An 11,967-nucleotide genomic window follows, 5' to 3' on the forward strand; every position below is an offset into this window, starting at 1 on the left:
AGCAGATGCACCATAACGTCGAAGAATGCGGGCGGGAAGTACATATCAAGCTCGCATAGTATCACCACGATCTCTTCCTGTAGCCTTCTAAGTTGCCTCACGCCAACCGACTTCCGAGAGATGACGTCGAAAAAGTTGCATATGCCAAATAGCATTTCACGGATGTGCGCATCCATGATCCCACGAATTGCAACTAGAAGTATCTACGTCATCAGCACGTGACAGTCGTGAGACTTCATCCCGCTGAACTTCTGCTTCGCTGAGTCTAGGTATCTACTTATCTCCCCCCCCTAAACGTAAGGAAGTTTTACTCCTACGAGGCAGGTGAAGAACTTCTCGATCTCCTTCTGACTTAGAGTGAAGCACGCGGGAGGCAGTCATATTCGATCTTCTTGGCCTTTTTGCCTTTGCGACGAATTTCCGTGTCCTTCGCCTCATCATCATCAGCATCATCATCATTAGGGTGTTTTGCGTGAAGCTCCTCCCCGATGCCCATTGATTGCAAGTCTACCCTTGCTTTCGGCCCATCTTTGGTCCTCTCTGGCATGTTGAGCAGGGTACCAAGAAGACTCTTGCACACGTTCTTCGTGATATGCATGACATCAAGGCTGTGAGGCACACGGAGGATCTTCCAGTACGGCAGGTCCGAGAAAACAGACCTTGTTTTCCATACCTTCAGCAGCAACTCTCGCGCCTTTCGCTTCTTTCCCGGCGGTGGGCACTCTTTCCAATTTTTCAACATCTCGTCTATTTCCTCGCCGCTCCTCATACGTGGGGGTCTTCGGGGTTCGGTTTCACCATCGAATAGATCCTTGCGTTTTCTCCATGTGGCATTGTCGCAAAGCCACCTTCGATGTCCCATGAACACGGTTTTCAAAGACCCGGGATCTCTATCTAGCTGGCGATACGTTGTTTCATCCATGCACCTGACGCATGCAAAAAATCCGTGGACCACCTACCCTGCGACATATCCGTAACCGAGATAGTTGTGCACCATCGTGAGCAGTGCGGCTCTCATAGGGAAATATTGTTTCGCTGCGGAGTCCCACGTATTGGCTGGCGTTTTCCGCAACGTGTCTAGCTCCTCTTTCAGCAACCCCAGATACAGATTGATGTCGTTCCCTGGTTGTTTCGGACCTTCAATTAGCATACTCATGTGAATGTACTTCCTCTTCATGCACATCCAGGGGGGAAGGTTGTATATCCACACAAACATAGGCCAGGTGCTATGTGTGCTTCTCTGGCTGCCAAACGGATTGACTCCATTGGTGCTCTCGCCCAGCATGATGTTCCTTGGATCGTCCCCAAATTCTGGGTGTTCGTAGTTCAACGCTTGCCACTGGCTCGCATCCTTATGGTGACTCAACATCTTGTCTTTTTTATTTATCTCCGGATCATTTCTGTCATCTTCTCAATTGTTCTCCTCCCTATCCGTGTGCCAACGCTGGAGCTCTGCTTGCTTAGGGTCCGCGAAATACCGCTGCAGACGAGGAGTGATCGAAAAGTCCCACACCACTTTTCGAGGAGCTTTCTTCCTCTTCTTGTATCGAGTGATGCCGCACACCGGACATATGGTAGACTCCGCGTGCTCGTCCTGATAAATGATCCAATCGTTCATGCACACATGGTATTTCACATGCGGTAAATCCAGAGGACACACGATTTACTTCGCCTCCTCGAAACTGGTCGGGCACTTGTTCCCCTTGGGAAGACGTTCGTGCCAGAATGACATGTTCTCGTCGAAGCATGTGTCGGTCATTTTGTGTTTTACCTTCATCTCCAGAGCCATGAGCGTTACTCTCAGGTGGGTATCCTCGGGCCTGTATCCTTCATACAATGGAGTAACCGCATCTATCTCCAGTTGATCCAGCTTGGCTTTCTCTCGGGCGACAACTCTTGCGTTACCCGTCTGCTTGAGAAGAAGCTCTTGAATATCAGGGTCCTGCACCCAGCACATCGATGGTCCATCGTCGTCTGCTCCGGCATGTTCATCTTCATGATCATGCCCTTCGTCTTGATCTTCCTCATCATCATGTCCGACATCTTCTACATGATGACTGTGTCGTGCATCTACTTCGTGATCATGTCCTGGATATTCTTCGTCTTCCCGCCCGCCCTCGCCGCCATTGTCTTGCTGCCCTTCCTTATTTCTTGCCCGGCCCCCATGGACGACTTCATAATCATCTTCATCACCTTTCCACTGATAGCCATCCATGAAACCACGCACGAGCAGGTGGTCCCGCAACTGTCTGGAATCCAGGTCCATAAGGCTCTTCAGCTTGCATCTTCGACACGGACATCTTATCTCCGTCTCATTCTTTTGAAGCATCTCGGCCTTCGCGGAGCTCAAAAATCTATTCACGATGCCTTCGGTCATCGTGCGGACCATGGTCGCCTGCGGGGTAGAGAAAAATGATATTTTAGAACCAAAAGAAAAATTGGCATGACTTTGCCTAAAAATAGGACCTAAAAGTATGCATAGTGCCAAATTCTCGCCGAAATGGAAATGAATCAACATTCCGGCAAAATATTGGCAACTATCGGATTTCAAATACCGGTACGTGCAAACACAAACATATGCATCACCACAAACATACGTAGATCTAGGCCATAAAAAGTGTGTACGTTGGAGGGAGAAAAAAGTAGATCTAGAACATAAAGAAAGCTTTTTCCTTACTTACCTATCAAAAAAAGGAAATTTAACCACTTAATTTGGGTGAATCTATGGTGCAAATGAGGTGAGGAGGAAGAGGCAGCCGAGACCAAGCTTGGTAGAGGTGGAGAGAATGAAGTGGGGAAAGTGAGTGTGGTAGGTGGCTGTCAAAAATATCTAGTTGCTCTCTGGTTACCAATGACGCACCTCCTAAGAATGCGCCATTGGTAACCAGGGTTACTAATGACGGACCTGGTGTGTTGTGCGTCATTACTAGTTTTAAAAAAAATAGAAAAAAAAATTGTTAGTAGTGGCGCACCGTGGGAGTGGTGCGCTATTACTACTTAATGGTGCACTTTTCCCTGGTGCGCCACTGCTAAGTCTGGAAACGGTATGGAGCCAGGACAAAACTAGTAATGACGCACCACACACCAGGTGTGCCATTAGTAATGTGGTCATTAATGATGCACCTATATCTGGTGTGCCACTGCTATATAGCAGTGGCGCACCACATACCTGGTGCGCCATTAATGTCCATATTAGCTGGAGCCGTTTTTCTAGTAGTGATGAGGCGGGAGGAGGGAACTAGTGTTTAGCGTTTACCTTATCCTCTCTCTTGTACGTATTGTTACTTTGACTTTCTTTTGCATGTATGTAGGTTCAAAGTTTGTATTCTTCCACCAAGCGGTCAACTTGGTAAGCCACCAACACAAATTGCAAATCTATGCATATCAATAGAGGAAATAGGTATTTTTGGTTTATCATGCTATTTTGTAGCAAACCCCTAATGTTTCTAGTAATCAACCAGCAGTCAAGGTTTAAGTCAGGTTTTCCTTTTTTTGCGAGGAACCCCTATGTTTCTGGCAATCAACATGCATACTAGTTTTAAGTCAGCTTTTTTGTTTATGTAGGAAACCGCTCATAATTGGGTTAATCAACCCGCGGTACAGATTTCTTTTAAATGTTCATATTTTCAAACCCTAACTTCAAATTTAACATGTCTTATATGAATTTGGATTAGAAAATGTGCAAAATGTGAATATGATGTTATTTTACCTGTTAACCAGTTTAAAATGCTATTTAGGGTGCAACCTTAATCAAAACCGCAATATCCGTCTTTATTTCATATCGGTGTTAATCCGTATTAGAAATAAACACCTTAGGGAAGCAAGGATTGGAGATAGAAAAAACCATCTACAATCACGCATGCACGTCTCACCAAAACCTCATACGACAAAAGCATATTTCTCATTTTATGTCGAAAGAAAGACTCCTTACAATTTACAACATTCAAACGTGTTGTGAATGTGTGGGAAACGAGGCCAGTGTCGTTGAGGGTGGGAAGAAGGATAAGTGGCAACACAGATGGGATTCCATGTGTTGAAAATAGGGATGTGGATGGATTGGGGTATTAACTTATGGTTATCTGGTTAGGGGAGTGTTATATTCTTTTTCTCATGTCACAATGCACCGGCTCTTTTGCTAGTCAATGAAAAAAAATCTACATCCTTCCTTCATGGAAAAAATTTGTAGTTTCCTCTCTATGGGTGTGTGAAATATAACAAAATTTCAATGAGCAAACTACTGTGGGCTAGGAGGACAGGGCGTGTAACCTTTTTTGGTACCGCTTCTATCCAAGTCAAGTCGTGCAAACTATTTCCTCCGTCCCATAATATAAGAGCGTTTTTGACACTAGTATAGTGTAAAAAACGCTCTTACATTATGGGACGGAGGGAGTAGTAAATTGCGGTTGGGGAGGAGGATAAGGCATATCACACTAGTTTACTTTGCACATGAGGCAGAAGAGGAAGGATGCGCCGGCGTCGCGCGTCGCGCGGGGCGGTGGGAGTCCATCGATAGCGGGTGCCCCATGGTGCCTCCTATGTTCTTTCCTTTCTGTCCACGCACGAGCGGGACGGGGATGGTGGGTCAAATGGAGCTAATTTTTTTAAATTATACATTTTTTATTAAATTTAAAAAATATTGTGCAGATTCAATTTTTTTAAAATAACACGACATCGGTCGCATGGTGGCCGAGTGGATTTAGTGAGCTTAACCGAAGCCGACAGGATCTTATCGGTCACGCGGCGGCTGATATGTGGCCACTTGGCCACGTGGAAGCCGACGACACGCCCAACCGCGTCACTCAGCCTGGGTTGACTCCAGTCGGCCATGGAAAACCCGACTAAGCAGTCGGCCACGGCTCGGCCGATAGGAGGCCGACCGAGCCAGGGGCCGCGCCACGCCCCCCTTCTACCTCGTCTCTTCCTCCTTTCCCCTCATTCCTTCTCTCTTTATAGAAAAATGCCTCGAATTTTCTATGATATTTGAACCGATTTCTTCCCTGTTTTCCATCGTAGTTTGATTCTAGAGGGTTAGGGGAGACAAGGGAACCCTTGATCTCGTGATGGGGTGGCTCGTGATGGTGATGGTACTCATTTTGGTGGAGGTGGTGGTGGTGGAGGTGGAGGTGGAGGTGGTGGTGGTGGTGGTGCAAGCTCTTGTGTTAGTCGTTTTTCCATTGTTCTTCGTCATTTTCCCCTTGCCGTTCATCGTTTTTTGCACGCTTCAAGGGTAAGATTTAACGTTCATTCCCATAGTATTTAGTTGTGAGAATATTTGTAGTTGATTTGCTAGTATATGTAGATGTCACGTATTTAGTTGCTCCGATACCTTAGGGAAATATGTTTAGTTGTATTGATGTTGATTCGGTAAATATCTTTAGTTTTAGCTTGTGCTTAATATTTGTCCATGTTTCATAAAGTTTTAGGTATGTAGAGATGTCACATGTAGTGAAGTTATTTTTTTATTACGGTCGTGGTACTGTGAGAACAAATCAAAATGGTGCCGATCTGAGTGAATTTTAGTACACTGAGGTGCGAGTGACTGCCCCTCAAACATGGTTTATTATTCAGGTAACAGAAGCACCCACCGTGGGTGTTCATGCATTATGGACCCAGTCCAGTTCAAATATTTTCTTTTATTTGAAGAAGATAGAGTGAGACTCTCAGTGTGTGCGCTTGTTACAAGTTCGCGAGAGCAGGGGATGTAATCCTCTCGCCTTAGTGCTCCCCGTCATGAAGCAGATTAGTGCACCTGAAGCAGAGGGTCGTTATGATTATGGCCAGAGTAGTGAAGGTATGCATGATTGAATGTAAAATTATTCGTCCCATCCTGGAGATGATGTTTACGAATCAAGGCACAGAAGTCAGGCAGAAGGAGGAAATGCTGATGATTATGTCAGTGGGAGGCGAATGCTCATGAGATAGATGGGCACATGCAAAACCAGATGGATGATGAAGATAGGGATGGTGATATTGCTGATGATTCGGACGAGTCGGGCGACGAAGAGAATGCGGAGGAGATGCCTAATACTGCATCATGAAATCAAGACTTCTCCGCTGCAATGACCGTGAATGATGGTCATGATTCTGCATGGATGCCCTCCATTTTTACAGTTGTGGTCGGGGGAGAGGTTCTCTATAGGACTACCAAACATAGATGTCGAGGAGGGTTTCCCTGCAGGCAGTCGATGTTGAAGACATTGGCATGCCTACTTGTGGTCTGTGTTGGACACGTCGCAAGGTATGTCTCGTGGTATAATTTAATCCACCTTCTTTGAGTACACTATGGCTGAAACTCACTGATGTTCTGCGTAGAGATGCTTTGCTACTGATCAGACTAGGCGAGCCTACACTACATTAAATGAGCAGTCTGATACATACACTAGGGTTATCTGGCAGCCGTACATGCAAGCAGCCATACATGCCATATATCCCGACGGTATTTCTGAGTTACGCGCAAGAGATCGGGGTTACTCGATGACGAAATCGAAGAAGATCTTCGATGTCTTCGTCGAGGAGATGGTGCAGCAGCGGGGATATGAGGTAATTTGGTCTTCGACAGATGGTCCAAACACCCCCTATAGATAACCCGCTACAAGCAGTAGTCCACGGGTATTTTATACTTATTGAATATTGCATTGTCTTTCACTATTGTTTATGGTGAAACATCGACTAATTGTTATACACACACCTCAATTGCAAGATCATAAGGAAGAGGACAATCAGGACACGGGCTTAGTGGCTCTAGAGGCTTCAATAGTACATTACAAACTGTGATACTGCGGCCACACGTCTCTGGCACGAGGATGTCGGGTTTGATCTTGGTGGATACAATGCCTATTTGGATCGGTACATGAGAGGGACACACTTACACATCGTTCAACACTCTAATGCAGAGGACATACTGGACCCTATTACGTCGGATACATACCCGAGCTATGATACTTTGGGCTCTAGGTAGTACGCGGTAACATCTATTATCTTTATCTAATGCATCTTGTTGTTTCATACTTTGTCGTCCATACTTAATAATCACCGAGACAATTTCAAGCTGAGTTGGCATACAATCTTCATAGTGATTTGATGAACTATGGACAACAAATTTCGTCTGGACTCTTGTAGTACCTTGGTCTCAGCTCCAGCCATGGTTCGCGTGCATCGAGCATAAGATACGAGATGTTTACAGAGCTACCACGTGCACCCGCACTTCAGACGTTCTTCGGCAGCGCTAGTAGTAGCAATTGTGTCCCTCCACGCAACGACATCAGCCACGTCCACGCTTAGCGCAACAGATGACACCCCATCCACCCTCTCCTGACCAGGATGGTAGTTCAGCGTGGCAACACCCACAAAAGCATGCTCCCTCGTCCAGCTTTGTGTTTCGGCCTCCACCACAACAAGAAAGTCCCACACCAGGTTTCATATTTCAGCCACATCGAGCTGGTCTCTTCATATTTATTCTTTTGAATATTAATTAGGATTACATATTTATTCAGTATTTATGTTTCATCATGCAGGATCGTACGCATATCAGGAGGCGTCGGCGTCTGGATCTGGGTGGGGGAGTGAATAGGAAGATCCACTATCGCAACACAACACCTCGATGGACATGGTTTCTACTCCTCCACCAGGACCCACACAGGATACACAGTATGATCAGGACGATTCTGAGATTCCTCCTTGTAACATTAGGCGACTCCACAGGTGGGAATAGAGTATGCCTAGCACACCGCCTGAGCGCCTAGGCAGACGCCATGAGTGATGCTTCTATCTAATAATAGAGACATGATTATCCAATTATGTATGAGATATATGTCCATTCTATGTATGAGACAAATGACTATGTATGAGACGCCGTCAGAAAATCTTAGTTAGGCAGAAAAATATGAATGCATGCACCTAACGGCTTTGCCAATACCAATTAGTATTAATTGTTCACTAGTAAGACGATTAATATAAATTGATCATGGCTGAGCCGATTAGTCCTGTGTGAAAATTGTTAAGCCAACTGGAGCCATCTTAGCAGGGCCGAGAGGCCAATCGGTCTAGCCAAGGCCGACAGGAACTAATCAGCTTCGGCGAGGCCGACTGGATCGAGTCGGCTTTGGCTAGACCGATGGCATATATTATTTTGGAACTTTTTTAAACCTCCACAATAATTTTCAAATTTAATAAAAAATCTTTTATTATTTTTTTATAGCTCAAATGGAATTTCAATGAGCTGGCAACTTCATGTACTCGTGGCAAAAGTGAAGGTTTGTTAACCTAGTAGGCGCTCTTACATCTTAAAATGAGGGCCCGTGTGACTTCAGCATTAAATTTAGTCATGACAAAATATGCAACGCGGGGCTTGTAAGTTATGTAATCCTGATTGTCTTGGCAGACTTCAGCATTAACTTTAGTCATAGCCTCCTACAGCTTTTGATTTTCATTAGTACCAAGTACCTTTCTTAGTTGATTATAGCTATATAACGAGAAGCTGGTGTTCCTTTCTATGGTTATCAGAGTACACTGTTATATGCATCTGATTAGCAATATGTCTACTGGTATTTTATAATTGGCAACATGCATGATTTATATTCGACATATTAGTGACATTTTCTTCTTGGACAATGCATGTCACTATTTTTTTTCGCGGCTTAGTCTTGTGCTAGCTTATATGCACAAGGCTACATCAGCGGAGTCCAAGGAAATGATTTGATTTTCGGATAGCTCCGCCACTGATTGCATGTATCCTATGCGAAGTTTAGTGAAGTTATCTTCATAAAATTCCGTTTCCTAAGTGTATATGGTTGCCCTTGTAGCCTCCAATTTCATTTGTGTTGTGTTGAAGTTATTTCTCGATTTCATTTTCTAAGTGTATGTTCATGTGTAGCGAAGTTATGCATTTTAAGTGGGACGAAATAACGTGTAGCCTTGTAAGCGAGTCCGGGATTAGTGGGTCCTTGAATCGTCTACCTATTCTTATGGGTCGGACTCTCTCGCATGTTCAACCGTCAGCAAAAGTATTGGATTTGAGATGTACTCTTCCGAAGACTTGACGTGCAACTCAAGACGATATAGTAATTGACATATTCCTTCTCTATTATAACCGACCTTGTGTAACCCTAGTATCCCTTGCATCTATATAAGTGTGATGCCCCGGTAGTTAAGCTACAGTAACCACACACTAATGGTGCCATGTCATCAAGTTTAACGAAGCTAGATTGTCATTTAGTAAAATCAAAGCCAAATTTCAATCTTAATTAAAATCAAATTATTATTTCTTCACGCATAAAAACAAAAATTTTCTATGGTTGCAAATAATCTACAGTTAATTATGGTGGAGGAACCAATATTTTATGAAGTGTATAAATGCCCAAAATAATTACAACATTAGCCAAAACAATAATTTAATTCCTTTTAAAAATTATAACCAAAATTATAAACTATTTTATTTGGGTGCCAAATATATTGTGGTGGTAGCTTAATATGTAACACTAATTTAGATGCTAGTTTCATATTTTATAAAACTAGATTACTTTTGAAAATAAAAAAAACAGAAATAAATAACAGAAAATAAACAAAAAAATAACCCCCCTTCTTGGGCCTCGGCCCAACTAGCCCATCGAACCGACCGGCCCACTTACCCCTCCCTCCCTCTCTGTCGTCTTCCTCCTCCCCCTCCCTGGCAGCACTCCGGTGGTCGTGCCCGCGATGCACGCCACGACGATGTCCCTCTAGCACCGGCGAGGATAAGGGCAACTCCCCGCCCCCCATCGTGCTTCCCCTCTCGCCTCTCCTCTCTTCCTCCTCCCTCGCATGAACCCGACGTTGTCGCGCCGCCGCCGTCAACATGCTCCGGCGCCACTCCGAGCTGCACCCGTTTGTCCAACAGCTTCACCGCCCTCCCCTTCTTCACGTGCGCCCCCGAATTGAGGTTGGCAAAACACCCATCGTTGCCCTCGCCCGCTTCCTCGCCGCTGGTGTCCGAACGCCGCCGTCGATTCGCAATGCCCAGGACGTCCTCGGAATACCCGTGCTGCTGCTCGACACCACTGTGATCCCCCACTTCTCCACCGTTCAGCTCTCCAGCTCAGGCATGCATGCTAGCCATAGCCCCACCACCGCCGAAGCTCACCTCCGCCATGGCCGATGAGCCTCGCGCTCAAGAGCACCTCTTCTCGAACCCGCCGCTTGGTCGAGCTCCTAGACCTCCGTAGATGTGGTAGAGGCCTTCCGCGAGCTCCCCCATTGAGGGAGTGCGGGATTCTGGGGTCCTGGGTGGCCGGTTAGTCAACATTGGATGAGCCCATTGGGCCGCGCTGGATAAGACCGGGCTTGATGACGACCTCTACTCTGGAAGGTATATCCCGAAGATTGGCGTGTACTCCAAGCTTAGAAGGACTAGGTCGGCTCATCTATTCCCGATTATAGTCGGTATCTTGTAAACCCTAGGGACCCTGGTGCCTATATAAACCAGGGATCCCTATCCGTATACAGGAGGCTGAATCATCTAGGGTTTAGCATATAGGATCTCGAGGTAGATCAACTCTGTAATCTTCTTCATCAATATAATCAAGCAGGACCTAGGGTATTACCTCTTTAGGAGGGCCCGAACCTGGGTAAACCGCTGTCTCCCCCTCTTTCTGCAACCCATCGATCCAAGGTCCATAGTTCGGGGTCCCTACCCGAGATCTGCCAGTTTTGACACCGACATTGGTGCTTTCATTGAGAGTTCCACTACAGGTTCGCCAAAAGTGTCGATGTCTCGTTTAATCATTAGCAACAGAATCAACAACGGTGACATCTTTGTCTTCGGACTGGTTCTCTCGTTCGGCAGCATAGCGCTGCGTGCAGACCCAACCGGCCGTCTTGGACTGATCGAAAGCTTCGTCCCCGATCAACAAACGACGTCAGGAAGTTTCAAACCCCCAACCCATCCGCGGACCAATCTGGTCCTCACAAGAATCCTGGCCTCGGCCAAGGAGACCAGAAACCTCGAAGATTTAACTTCGGGTCCCACGTTTGGCCAGATCCTCGGATCCTTCTCTTTTGAAGAGTCGGCCCCTATATCGAAACTAACCCAGACGACGGGATCGTAGCAAAAGGCTTTGACAAAACATGCCTCCCTCACGGTGGCCTGATGACGAGATCATGTATATACTTCTCGCCCCTCATTGGATACCCCAAGTGGAAGGTGGAGATGTAGTCAGCAGCAAATTTCCCTTACACGGAGACTGTAAGGTTAATCGAACCAGGAGGACTCCTAGGCTCAACAAGTAGGTGTCCGCTGCCCCTGTTTAGCAGAAGACGTGGACCTGCACACACAACAAATAAGTTTGCTCCCAACGAGTACAGAGAGGTTGTCAATCTGTCTGGCCTTGTAGTTTGCAAAGGATCAAAACACAAGTGAGAAGGTAACAGTGATTGCAACGGAAAAGTAAATGAAAGCGGTAAATGATGGAGGTATAACGATGATGGTGATATGGATCGGAGTCACATGATGTGCACTAGTGATGTCTCTCTCCCAAAAGACGATAAAGAACTATGATAGGGTAACAAATCACAGTTGGGGAATTGACAGAATTATGATCGCACCGCAATGCTAATTATGCTCCTTGATAGTTAGAGGCTCAATAGTAATGGGCAGTACGCCAAGAAAAGTAGAATGTTTATTCATCAGCATCTACTTACTAATCATCCACCTTGAGATATCTATCCGGAACATATCTCCGGTATTAAGTTGCGAGCCCCACCCAAAGGGTAAACTTAAAGCAACGGACAACTGCATTAACGAACTATGCGTAAGGTAAACAATCCTTGCAACCGTGGTCACGAGCACTGTTGTTTTCTCCGTGGTGGCAACAAGTACATCCCCTAGTCTCATGTGTCTGTCACTCAAGCTAGACATCGAGGGACCTGAACCCACAATCATGCATAACGCTCCCTCTTGGAGTTACGATCTACTACTTGGCCAAAGCAATAAAA

Source organism: Hordeum vulgare, chromosome 7H, assembly GCF_904849725.1.
Source record: "Hordeum vulgare subsp. vulgare chromosome 7H, MorexV3_pseudomolecules_assembly, whole genome shotgun sequence".
Lineage (NCBI taxonomy): Eukaryota > Viridiplantae > Streptophyta > Magnoliopsida > Poales > Poaceae > Hordeum > Hordeum vulgare.